The sequence below is a fragment of the Platalea leucorodia genome, assembly GCF_965183815.1.
Source record: "Platalea leucorodia genome assembly, chromosome: 1".
NCBI classification, from domain to species: Eukaryota; Metazoa; Chordata; class Aves; order Pelecaniformes; family Threskiornithidae; genus Platalea; species Platalea leucorodia.
The window spans coordinates 136259524-136269861 of record NC_138823.1 but is presented as its reverse complement, the minus strand read 5'-3'; the positions used below and the strand labels follow the sequence as shown (position 1 = coordinate 136269861).

Here is a 10338-nt window from a genome sequence, read left to right as displayed (position 1 = left end):
TCCCCTGTGAAAAAAGTCCATTATTTATAGATATGAATACACTGGTCTATTGTCAGTGTCAAAGATATTTGAAAGCTGTGAAAGCTTCTAGGAATTTAATTTAGAAGAAAATCTCTTTCCATGCTAAAATTATAGGTGCTAAACATTAGAAAACAGTTATAATCTTGTCAGTCTTCATACAAAATTCACAATTATATCATTCAGATTTTAGTTGTGAGGAAACCTATATTTGCTCACAAGAATATCTGCCGTTCTCTAAACCACAGTCCACCTCGCCCAAAATTTTCAGGCAGCACTGTTTAATGCCTGCACCCTGCCCCACTCCACCAAAGAGGTATGGGAATGGAGACACAAGACAAGATAACATTTGTCAATGAAATAATGCAAAACAGATTACATTTTAACATTTTATCTGTTCTATGCTGCAAAAGGAAATAATAAGATAAGGACCAAATTACAAATTCCCAGCTCAGGGAATTCCCACTTTCTATTGTAGTCATGCTTTTTGAGTTTTGAGTGTTTTACAAAAGCTTACTGAAAACGCTGATGAAGATAAAAAATTGCTTTTAGTTGTTAGTTATCAGTGAATATTTCACAGAGGGGGTGGATAGACACAGAATGAAGAGAGAATACAAAAAAAAAAAAAAAGGAAAAAGGCATTTTCAATTAATTCTAATAGTTCTCTGATTTCAGCTGACAATATTTGAGCCACTTCTGTACTTTATGGAAGGTGTGATAGCATTATTATTATTATGATGCTTTGAAATACTTTTTTTGGTCAGGTTCTTGATTTTTAACCTCAGAAAAGAACAGCAACATCCTTCCAAACACAATGCTCTCAATCCAGAAGAAAAACGAGTACTAACACAGTAGGTGGTCTTCCCACTGAATCACTATCAATGCCTGCACCATCTGGGTTTTCCTTGGAGGTCTCCTATCTGAGAACTGACGAGACCCAACCTTAGTTAATTTATGAGACAAGATCATAGCCAACGATGATGTGAATGCAAGCATGTATAGTAATATTTGTGAGGTTTACAAATATTGTATGAAACAACTGGTGTATAAGTAGGTTTTTAGGGTCATTATAACACCTCTACAGAATTCTGTCAGTGAACTTTCATGACCTATTCAGTTTACACACTATTTGCCTGGGAAAAGTACCCAGTTAAGAAAATAAGATTTCATTTTTGTTGGAAAAAATACAAAAACTTTATTTACTACACATGAATTGCACTTTGAAACTCCAGTATGTGCACAATTTTTTTCTCCTGCAGAACATTCAAAAGCGGTAGTCAAGTGGTAGCATAGTTGCCTACAAAAATTGCGTTAAAGAATAACACAGAGTTTATGCAGAAATTAAACAAAAATCTTGTGTCCAAAATCTTTATTTTTATTAAGTATCTTAGCTTTTTACTGCAATGTAATTTTATCCTGTTTAGAATTTAACAGAGAAAAATGTCTATCCATGTTTGAAGGACTCTAAAAAGGAAAATTATATTTTTTAGACTCTGAAACAATACATATAGAAGAACCTAAATTACAAACAGAATTACATAGGCATAAAGAACTATAAATGATAACTGAGAGCAGCAAGCTTTTCAAGTCTCTGAACAGTACAGCTAAGTCACTAATATCCCATATAACTCAGAGGGAAACTGATATATTTCATGATTAATAATTTCTTACCAATATCCCAAACTAGAAAGGTAGTGGAAAATCAAGTTCAGAAGTTCATATCCAGGTTTAATACAAACTGAGCTGAATTACAAGTCACTGTAGTTCTGACCTCCTACTCACTAATGAATTTTTCATGGCACCAGAAGTTTTTCTTCCTACCCTTTTATAGTTAGTAATTTGGCTACTTTCCCAAAGAAGCATTTTTCTAGTAACCTAAATATTACCCACCAATTTTTTTTTTTCATCTTTGCTATTTTCTCATTTTAATTATTTTGATTTCTTTTTCCCTCTTTTTTAATAAAAAGACCCACTGCGTGGACTTTCACACTTCCCTAGAATATGCAATAAAAAGACAAGAGATGAAACTTTGCAGCCAATGTCCAGCAACAACGGGCAAGTTTTCACCTAATTTCCTCTTAAAATCAGATATACATCTGACTCGTCTAGACAAAGGCACAGGATAAAGACTTTAGGCACCTAACTTAGGAGCACTAGCTCTGCATAAAGAGAGCATAGTTCTGTAGTATCTACAACTTGATAGTGAGAAGACTTCCCTACAGTTGAACCAGCCTCAAGCTGTGAAAAACAGCTCTAACACCTACTAATTCAGTCATGCTAGGGATGACGTTGAAGACTGGACCTAAGAACTGGGAATCTCCATGAGCAGCACTGCCAGCTGCTCCTGAGCAGCTACTCTCAAGCATACCTTCTTGAGAACAGCTGCCCAGTCAGCATGGGTTTATGAAAGGCAGGTCTTGCTTGACTAACCTGATCTCCTTCTGTGACAATATGACCCGCTTAGTGGATAAGGGAAAGGCTGTGGATGTTGTTTACCTGGACTTCAGTAAAGCCTTTGACACCTTTTCCCACAGTGTTCTCCTCGAGAAACTGGCTGCTCATGGCTTGGATGAGTGTGCTCTTCACTGAGTAAAAAACTGGCTGGCTGGCCGGGCTCAAAGAGTGGTGGTGAATGGAGTCAAACCCAGTTGGCAGCTGGTCACAAGTGGTGTTCCCCAGGGATCAGTATTGGGGCCAGTTCTGTTTAATATCTTTATCAATGACCTGGACAAGGGAATCGAGTGCACCCTCAGTAAGTTTGCAGACGACACCAAGTTGGCTGGGAGTGTTGATCTGCTGGAGAGTAGGAAGGCCCTACAGAGGGACCTGGACAGGCTGGATGAATGGGCCGGGCCCAACTGTATGAGGTTCAACAAGGCTAAGTGCCAGGTCCTGCACTTGGGTCACAACAACCCCATGCAATGCTACAGGCTTGGGGAGGAGTGGCTGGAACACTGCCTAGTGGAAAAGGACCTCGGGGTGTTGGTCAACAGCCAGCTGAATATGAGCCAGCAGTGTGCCCAGGTGGCTAAGGCGGCCCATAGCATCCTGGCTTGTATCAGAAATAGTGTGACCAGCAGGACCAGGGAGGTGATAGTGCCCCTGTACTTGGCAGTGGTGAGGCTGCACCTCGAGTACTGTGTTCAGTTTTGGGCCCCTCACTACAAGAAGGACATCGAGGTGCTGGAGCGTGTCCAAAGAAGGGCAACGAAGCTGGTGAAGGGTCTAGAACACAAATCTTTTGAGGAGTGGTTGAGAGAACTGGGGTTGTTTTGTCTGGAGAAAAGGAAGCTCAGGGGAGACCTTATCGCTCTCTACAACTACCTGAAAGGAGGTTGTAGCGAGGTGGGTGTTGGTCTCTTTTCCCAAGTAACAAGTGATAGGATGAGCGGAAACGGACTCAAGTTGCGCCAGGGGAGGTTTATATTAGATATTAGGAAAAATTTCTTCTCCAAAAACGTTGTGAAGCATTGGAAGAGGCTGCCCAGGGAAGTGGTTGAGTCCCCATCCCTGGAGGTATTTAAAAGAGGTGTAGACATGGTGCTTGGGGACATGGTTTAGTGGTAGACTTGGCAGTGCTAGGTTTACAGTTGGACTCGAAGATCTTAAGGGTCTTTTCCAATCTAAATGATTCTATGATACTACGATTCTTTATATCTCAAGCTGGTCTCTGCATCCTGAAGTCAGCAGATCTTATAATACTATTAAAGACTCTTGGTTTAGCTCAGGTGTTGCACTCAGTTGTGAAAGCACAATTCTTACCTGCCTGCAGTATACAGGGGCAGTGCTACTGACTGCAAGAGAGACAACAACAATTTTTATACTACAGTCATACAGTACTCGGGATCTACAATAGCCTTCCAAGACTGTTAATGACTATTGCCTTTCCTGCTCCATGGCAAGAAAAACACAGCAAAACAGACAACGCCTTCCTGCAAGGAACTAATTTCCTATAGGTGAAACCCTGCAGAACAGATGTCTACAAGAAGATGACAATGTGAGCCATGGACTCATCAGTCATTCTGGGCCCAACTCAGCCATACATACCCTCTCAACATATTTGACATTTTGCAAGGTCTGCTTTGTGTATCCGAATCTTAGCCTTACAGACATATTTAAATTTGAGCTCTCACACACAAATTTTTGTCCAGTTCTAACTCATTCATTCTTCCCTATTACTACCACAGATATTTGCCTCTTCTATTACATGCTCAGTTATTTACAAAACTGTTTTCAATGATTTGGATTGTCCTGTTTCAAATCCTGCAGTCTATCACAAATACTGAGCAGCCTTTTTTAATTCTTAAAAGGATATTAAGAATTCAGGTGTTTACTGGTTTAGGTAAGGAGACAGAAAAGTACATACGGAGTCCCAGAAAAGCAAAAATCAGTGTGCTCACTGCTAGCAGATGTCACCGGACATTTTGTTTCTGACTGATAGGCACTGCATAAAATGCAAGTTCAACTTAAGTATCAAGTTAAGGATAATAGTATAGGCTAAATAATATTTAAAAGAAATAAATAAAGCACTATGAGTGCTACAACACATTGTATTTTAAACTAACTTTAATTTATAGGAAAAAATCCATCTTTAAAATACTATTTCTCTCTGTATTCATACAAGAAAGCAGATGAGAACTCCAACTGAAGTTATGTCTTCCTACAAAGGTACCGTGACCCGCATTATTTAAAAGTCATTGGGATAGAAAGCAAACCTCTGCTTCTCTCAGATACTTTATTTAGCTAAAAATTAGTAATCAAATGTCAAATATCTAGCCATTTTGAAGTCAATGATAAGATTTGCAAACACACAGCTAAAGACCATACAAATTTAATCATACGTTTTCAGGAGCAGATCCGAGCATGAAGGCTGTTCTGTAATTCAGAGAGGAAAGCAATAGATAAATACGGTATTCACCTTTTCATTTGCAGGTACAAAACAAGGTAAGGAAAGAGCATTTTGAAAAACACAGGGTTGTTTTAACATGAAAGTCAAATGCAGCTCCCATTACTCAAAATACATCTATGCACTATGGGTACCATATTTATGTTGCAGAGAGAGTTGCATTATGCAAATGCACATTCCTTCCTTTTGCTTCAGTCCCAGACTGATTCAGACATATGGTTTGCAGAATGCTTGCAACTGTCTCATTTTTGGCACTTCAAATACAGGAAGCAATACGTTATTTGTATATTCTGTTAGGGACTAATACAATACAAAGCCCACTGAAACAGCTCAACTTTGGATCATACCCTTCAATTCTCTCCTGACTAGTCTACATTGTTTCCTGAAAAGGCATCACTTAGATTTTTTTTGTAAAGGTAGTTTGACAGCTGCTCTACTGGTTATTACTAGTCTTAAGGCTTTTCCTGCATTGTTCTGCGTTTACCCTGCAATTTTTTCCCATTGCCTCTGTGTTAGGCTCCAGACCTGATCTCAGTGAAGACAAGAGGAATCTTTCCATTACTTCATAACAAATGATTTAGATTGGAAACCAAGTCTGCCCTCCAGGGTGAGAAGTGATTTGCATGACTTCCAACTAGAGAGGCTCCAGTCTGCATCAGGACACTTGGCTATCCCACCACACCCTAGTTTCTGAGTACTTGTAGGAAAGCTACAGATTGCTGTGTCAGCATGTTAGGCAGCAATGCTTATAAAGACAAGACATAAAATATGTTTCTCTGATTCAGTGTCAATAATGCTTATATGTCATTTCCAGTTACATTTTGTTCTAATATGGTTTAGTGTCATTTAATAACAATTTTATTTCCACTATACTTGCGTTTCAGTCCCAGTGAAGTTGCCTTTGTAAAAATCTGACTGATCACAGAGAGTACAACGATACTAAATACCACACCTTAGTCTTTTTAAGCAGTGTGCATTGGTCATTAATTTACCCATTGTAAAAGGACACTTTTTTTCAGTTCTGTCTTCCAAGATCTACAGTAATGTCTTTTCTTCTAGGAAGAAAACAGGTTAATAAATAATCCAAAGTCTGAGGTTTATTGGCCTTTTTTGTCATTCACCTCCAGTGGGAATTATAGCAAGGAACAGTTGCCCTTGTTAACCTGCAAACATTTTTCACTCAGTTAGGTCATTGCCTCTGGCTCAAGGGTCCAATTTTCCTTTCATTCATTAAGCACATTGGGAAGCGGAGTTCCTAACCCTTTCCAGTCTAAATGTGGAACAATCACATCCCCTCACAATCAAGTGCCAATGTGCTGGGACCTTTACGTTTCACTGTGATCTCTCAGTGACGCAAGTTTTTAACAATTGAAGGATATTAAGTCAAAAAGTTGTTTTCTAATTGGAGGAGCTCAGGGGATTTCAAATAATGAACTCTTATAAACTGGAAGCTGGTACATGTGCCTTTCCAATTATTTTTGTTCAAAATCAGGCGAGAGGGCACCGCTAATCTCAGAAAGCAGATTCCAGAAGTTCTACCTAGGAATTAAGGCCATGAAGCATAACAGTTGAGGAGGCATAAACCATTATTGCTTTGGGGAGATGAAATGACATAGTCTCATATGTCATTTTACCGGATGGTGTAATAGCTAAAGAACAATGTAATTCCAGTTTTCAAAAGTGTATTTGGTACAGCTAATTCACTTATTTCTTTTGGAGCATTCATAAAGAAAGAAGGGAGAATGACTGTTTCCTATTGGTAAAAGACTTTACTACAGAGAGTGTCTGGATGCAGAGATGATGGATGAAGTCTGGTAATTAAGAGCTAAACACTTGATTTCTATATAAATAGACCTCTCTATGCACATCATTGTGCCAAAATATAATAAAAATCTTATCTCTGTAATAAGTTAGCAGCAGTGTTTAAACAGGGCTAAGACTATAAGATAAGCAGAAAAATCACTAATCTTTTACAGCAGTATAATTGGAGATTTTGTGAAATAGAATACTTTAAAATTGGAACGAAATAACGAAAAGGGTAACCTCTGTAAAATCGCTCAGAAGAGCTTTGGGATATGGCAAAGGAGAAGACAAATGAGTGAGAGAAATACGGAATATGGAAAAGAAGAGCTTGAATTTCACATCTTCATCTGATTTCTACTCCTCCTGAGTGGTCAGGAAAAAGCACAGGAAGAATTTCTCAGGAGCTATATGTAATGATTTCATGGCATAGTGTAGAGCAGTAAACTGGAAAAGAAATGCCGTTAGGACATGAGATAAGCACAGTATGAACCATAATCTTGGTAGTGGAGGACAAAGGGAAAGGGTTGCAGACTGAAGACAGAGCAGAGGGAAACAATACACGAGGGTCTGGATGTGTGGGATGCATGTAAATAACAACTCAGCTGCAGACGGAGGAAGAGAAAGATTGACATCAACATTGGCGTTAAACAGAAAAAAGAAAAGAGCTGATGGTCAGAGGCTGGCAGAGGAAAAGTTGCTGTGGATTTTCATCTTGAAAATATTGAGCTTATTGTGGTCTGTATAAAGATTCCCAGAAAAGTTAGCAGACATGTCAGGGGAAGTAGGATATTGTTCAGTGGGGAGAGATGGAAAGGGAAATTTGGGAATTATGTCTTGGCCAATTGTTGAAGAAGTTGGACCCAAGTCAAATTTTCAGGGAGGTTCCCAAAGAGAGGGAAAAGCAAAACTGGTGCTTTTCAAAAACACACACATCCAGCTTCCTTGTTACTGGTACAACTTATGTGTCAAATGTCAACATTTTGTTATTTCTAAAAAAGGAGGGAAGAACATGTTTTGTTTGAACCATGTAACTGCCCACATGCAGATAGCAAGAGTGGAGACTACAGCTGGAAGAGTGTAGGGTAATTAGACACACATATTTTGGGGTCTTTCTGGAATAATTTACCAGTGCAGGCAGGCTGTTTAGCACTTCTTACACTCTCAAAGGCTCAGAGCTAAGTTAGGCAGGAGACTAGTCAGCAATAAGTCACAAAAATGCAGAAGCAATTTTTTTCTTCAGTTGGCACTTGTCAAAATTAAATTGTTAAAGTTTATATGCATAAGTACATTTAAGTTTATATGCAGAGAGAGAGAGAGATCTGTATCAGTATAGTTATAGAGATATAATTCCCATCTCTCAATATTGTGCCAGATACCAGCTTGATTCTGGAGCAAGCCCTGGTCTCCTGTTCAGCTGTGTTTGCACTCAGCCCAGCAGAAGCACCCCCAGGTGAACTGGGAGCCAGAAGGAGTAGCTGGAGGATCCTCACTCCCACAGCCTCTGTCCCATAGGGTCCAAGGTAGGCAGACTTCCCTAGGAGATGGAGCTTCCTAAGGCTTCCAGACTACTACTGACTCGAGAAAAACTTCATTTTATTTTCCTTTTTTTGTTTCTTCTTTTTTTTTTTTTTCAGCCAAACATGAAAGTCTTTTCCATACTGGAATGAAAACAAAGCTTCTCAAATTTGTATGTGTGTGGCAGATTTATGCTGGAGGAATTCAACTGTCTCTCACATGGTGGTTGTTACAAAAGCCTGGGACATCAGAGGTTCAAATTCTTGCTCTGATATAAAGAATAGTTCTTCATCCATGCAACAACAAAAAAAGCTGAGTGGGATCTATCTCTTTTTTCCAACCGGGACCACAAATATTTTTTCTCTTATCTGTTGCCCTCCAAAAGCAACGAAACAAACCTGATACATTTCCAAAAGCTTCCATTTTGACAAAACACTGTATTCTTTGGAAAATCCAGTGCGGTGAAGCTTTTTTGACTACTCTACGCAAAGCTCTTTGGAGTGTTTGAAGGATACCATGAGGCCAATGCCATTTTCCAAAGTGCTCCCTGTGAGTATGGACTTCAAGTAAAGCTGTCTGAAGACTAGCACACTATTTCAAAGAGAATGTCTAAATTTAGTTTTGCGTGAATGAAACTAAATTTAGAAATATCCAAATACCCTGTGAAATAGGATTGCTGCTTTCTGCCCAGTTCTAATCATACACACAGGTGTTACTGGGAGCTCAAGGGTCTTGGCTAGAGGATAAACTGAATAATAGAGAAAGAATGATGTTGCTGTCAGCTCTCATCCCAAAACCTGTAATGCTGTTGCTGCAGATTACACACTTCCAATGTCAGCAGTTACTATAATTTTACTGCAAGTCTGCTGTTATTTGGTGGTGTTCCTAAAAGCTCAACTTTTGGAATCTTGCAAAGACACATGAATTTAAGTGCAATTTTCCCCTTTAAAATAGATTTAGGTTTGTATTGGCTGCGGAGAAAAGTTTTAAATTATGACTCAAAATGCTCAGCCATCACAGAGCAGATGGAAAGACCCATCTCTTCAATGCTTTTTTTTTTTTTACGTTCATGAATTTTAAAGCAGTTTTCTGAATTTCTGGAGCCCAATTCATAATGTTTGAGTGCTCAGGTTTGGCAATACTTGATTTTTTATTTGCCCACCCACAAGCTGATGCAAGCAAGTCATGAAAAAGGCCTGAATACATCTAGTTATAAGGCTCTGCCAAACCTTTGTTTGCTGACAAGAGAAGCATTTTGGAAAGGCCTGAAAAGCACTGAAAATCTTTTTGCCAGCTTTAAAAAAAAAATAAAAATCTAAGTTGCACCTCTGTATTCCAGGCCACACAGACTGAAATAATTTCTGAAATGGAGATTACACGGGAAAGAATGTCCTCATATACATTTGTTAAAGCACTGAAATCCAAATGCAGTACTGATTCTTTACATTATAAGTCAATGTTACAAGACAAACTTAAATTCTGTGAGTGTATATAGTAATAACAACAGATTGTACTAGTCTGTTCAGGAAGAAACACTTGTAGGTTAACTTCTTGATCGCATTGAGAAATTATTTAAGAAACACTGTGAAAGCTGTTTACACTTTCCATGTATTATACATAAATATTTGTTTATGGAGCAACTGTGTGGTGCTTTGCCTTTGTCAGCAACTGGAAATTGTTACTAATAATGACATTTAGGGTTATAAATGCCATAACCCCTATCTGACTCCATGCAGTACTTTCCAAGAAATTGCAAAGTGAGAACTCTGGCCTGGCCTTCAAGGAAAAGTTATGCTGAGATACACAAAAGTGTTCTGTGAGAAACTTGTTAAGTGCTTTCCATACTCCCCGTTACCCCCATCTCCACAGCCATTAGAGGATACTCTGTAGCCTTACACAAAGGTGTGTTCACAATGACAGTTAGCCACAAGTTTGAGCCCACTCTTAAAATCAGACCTAACCTCTACCATACACTATAATATCACATCATTCTTCTCTTCTCTATCATCCAGTTCAAACTTCTCCGTTCACTAAGGACCCAAGTCCCTGAGCTAACCAGCTCTGTTGGCACTACTGTCATATAAATACTCTTGCTA

The 10338-nt window shown here is 38.9% G+C and overlaps 1 long non-coding RNA gene across 1 annotated transcript; it reads left to right on the top strand.

The window, feature by feature from the left end:
- Positions 1–7984: 7984 nt before the first annotated feature.
- Positions 7985–9878, top strand: LOC309591334. The gene is made up of 2 exons (XR_014228333.1): positions 7985–8247; positions 8362–9878. It is a non-coding gene; the product is annotated as an uncharacterized lncRNA (long non-coding RNA).
- Positions 9879–10338: the final 460 nt, after the last annotated feature.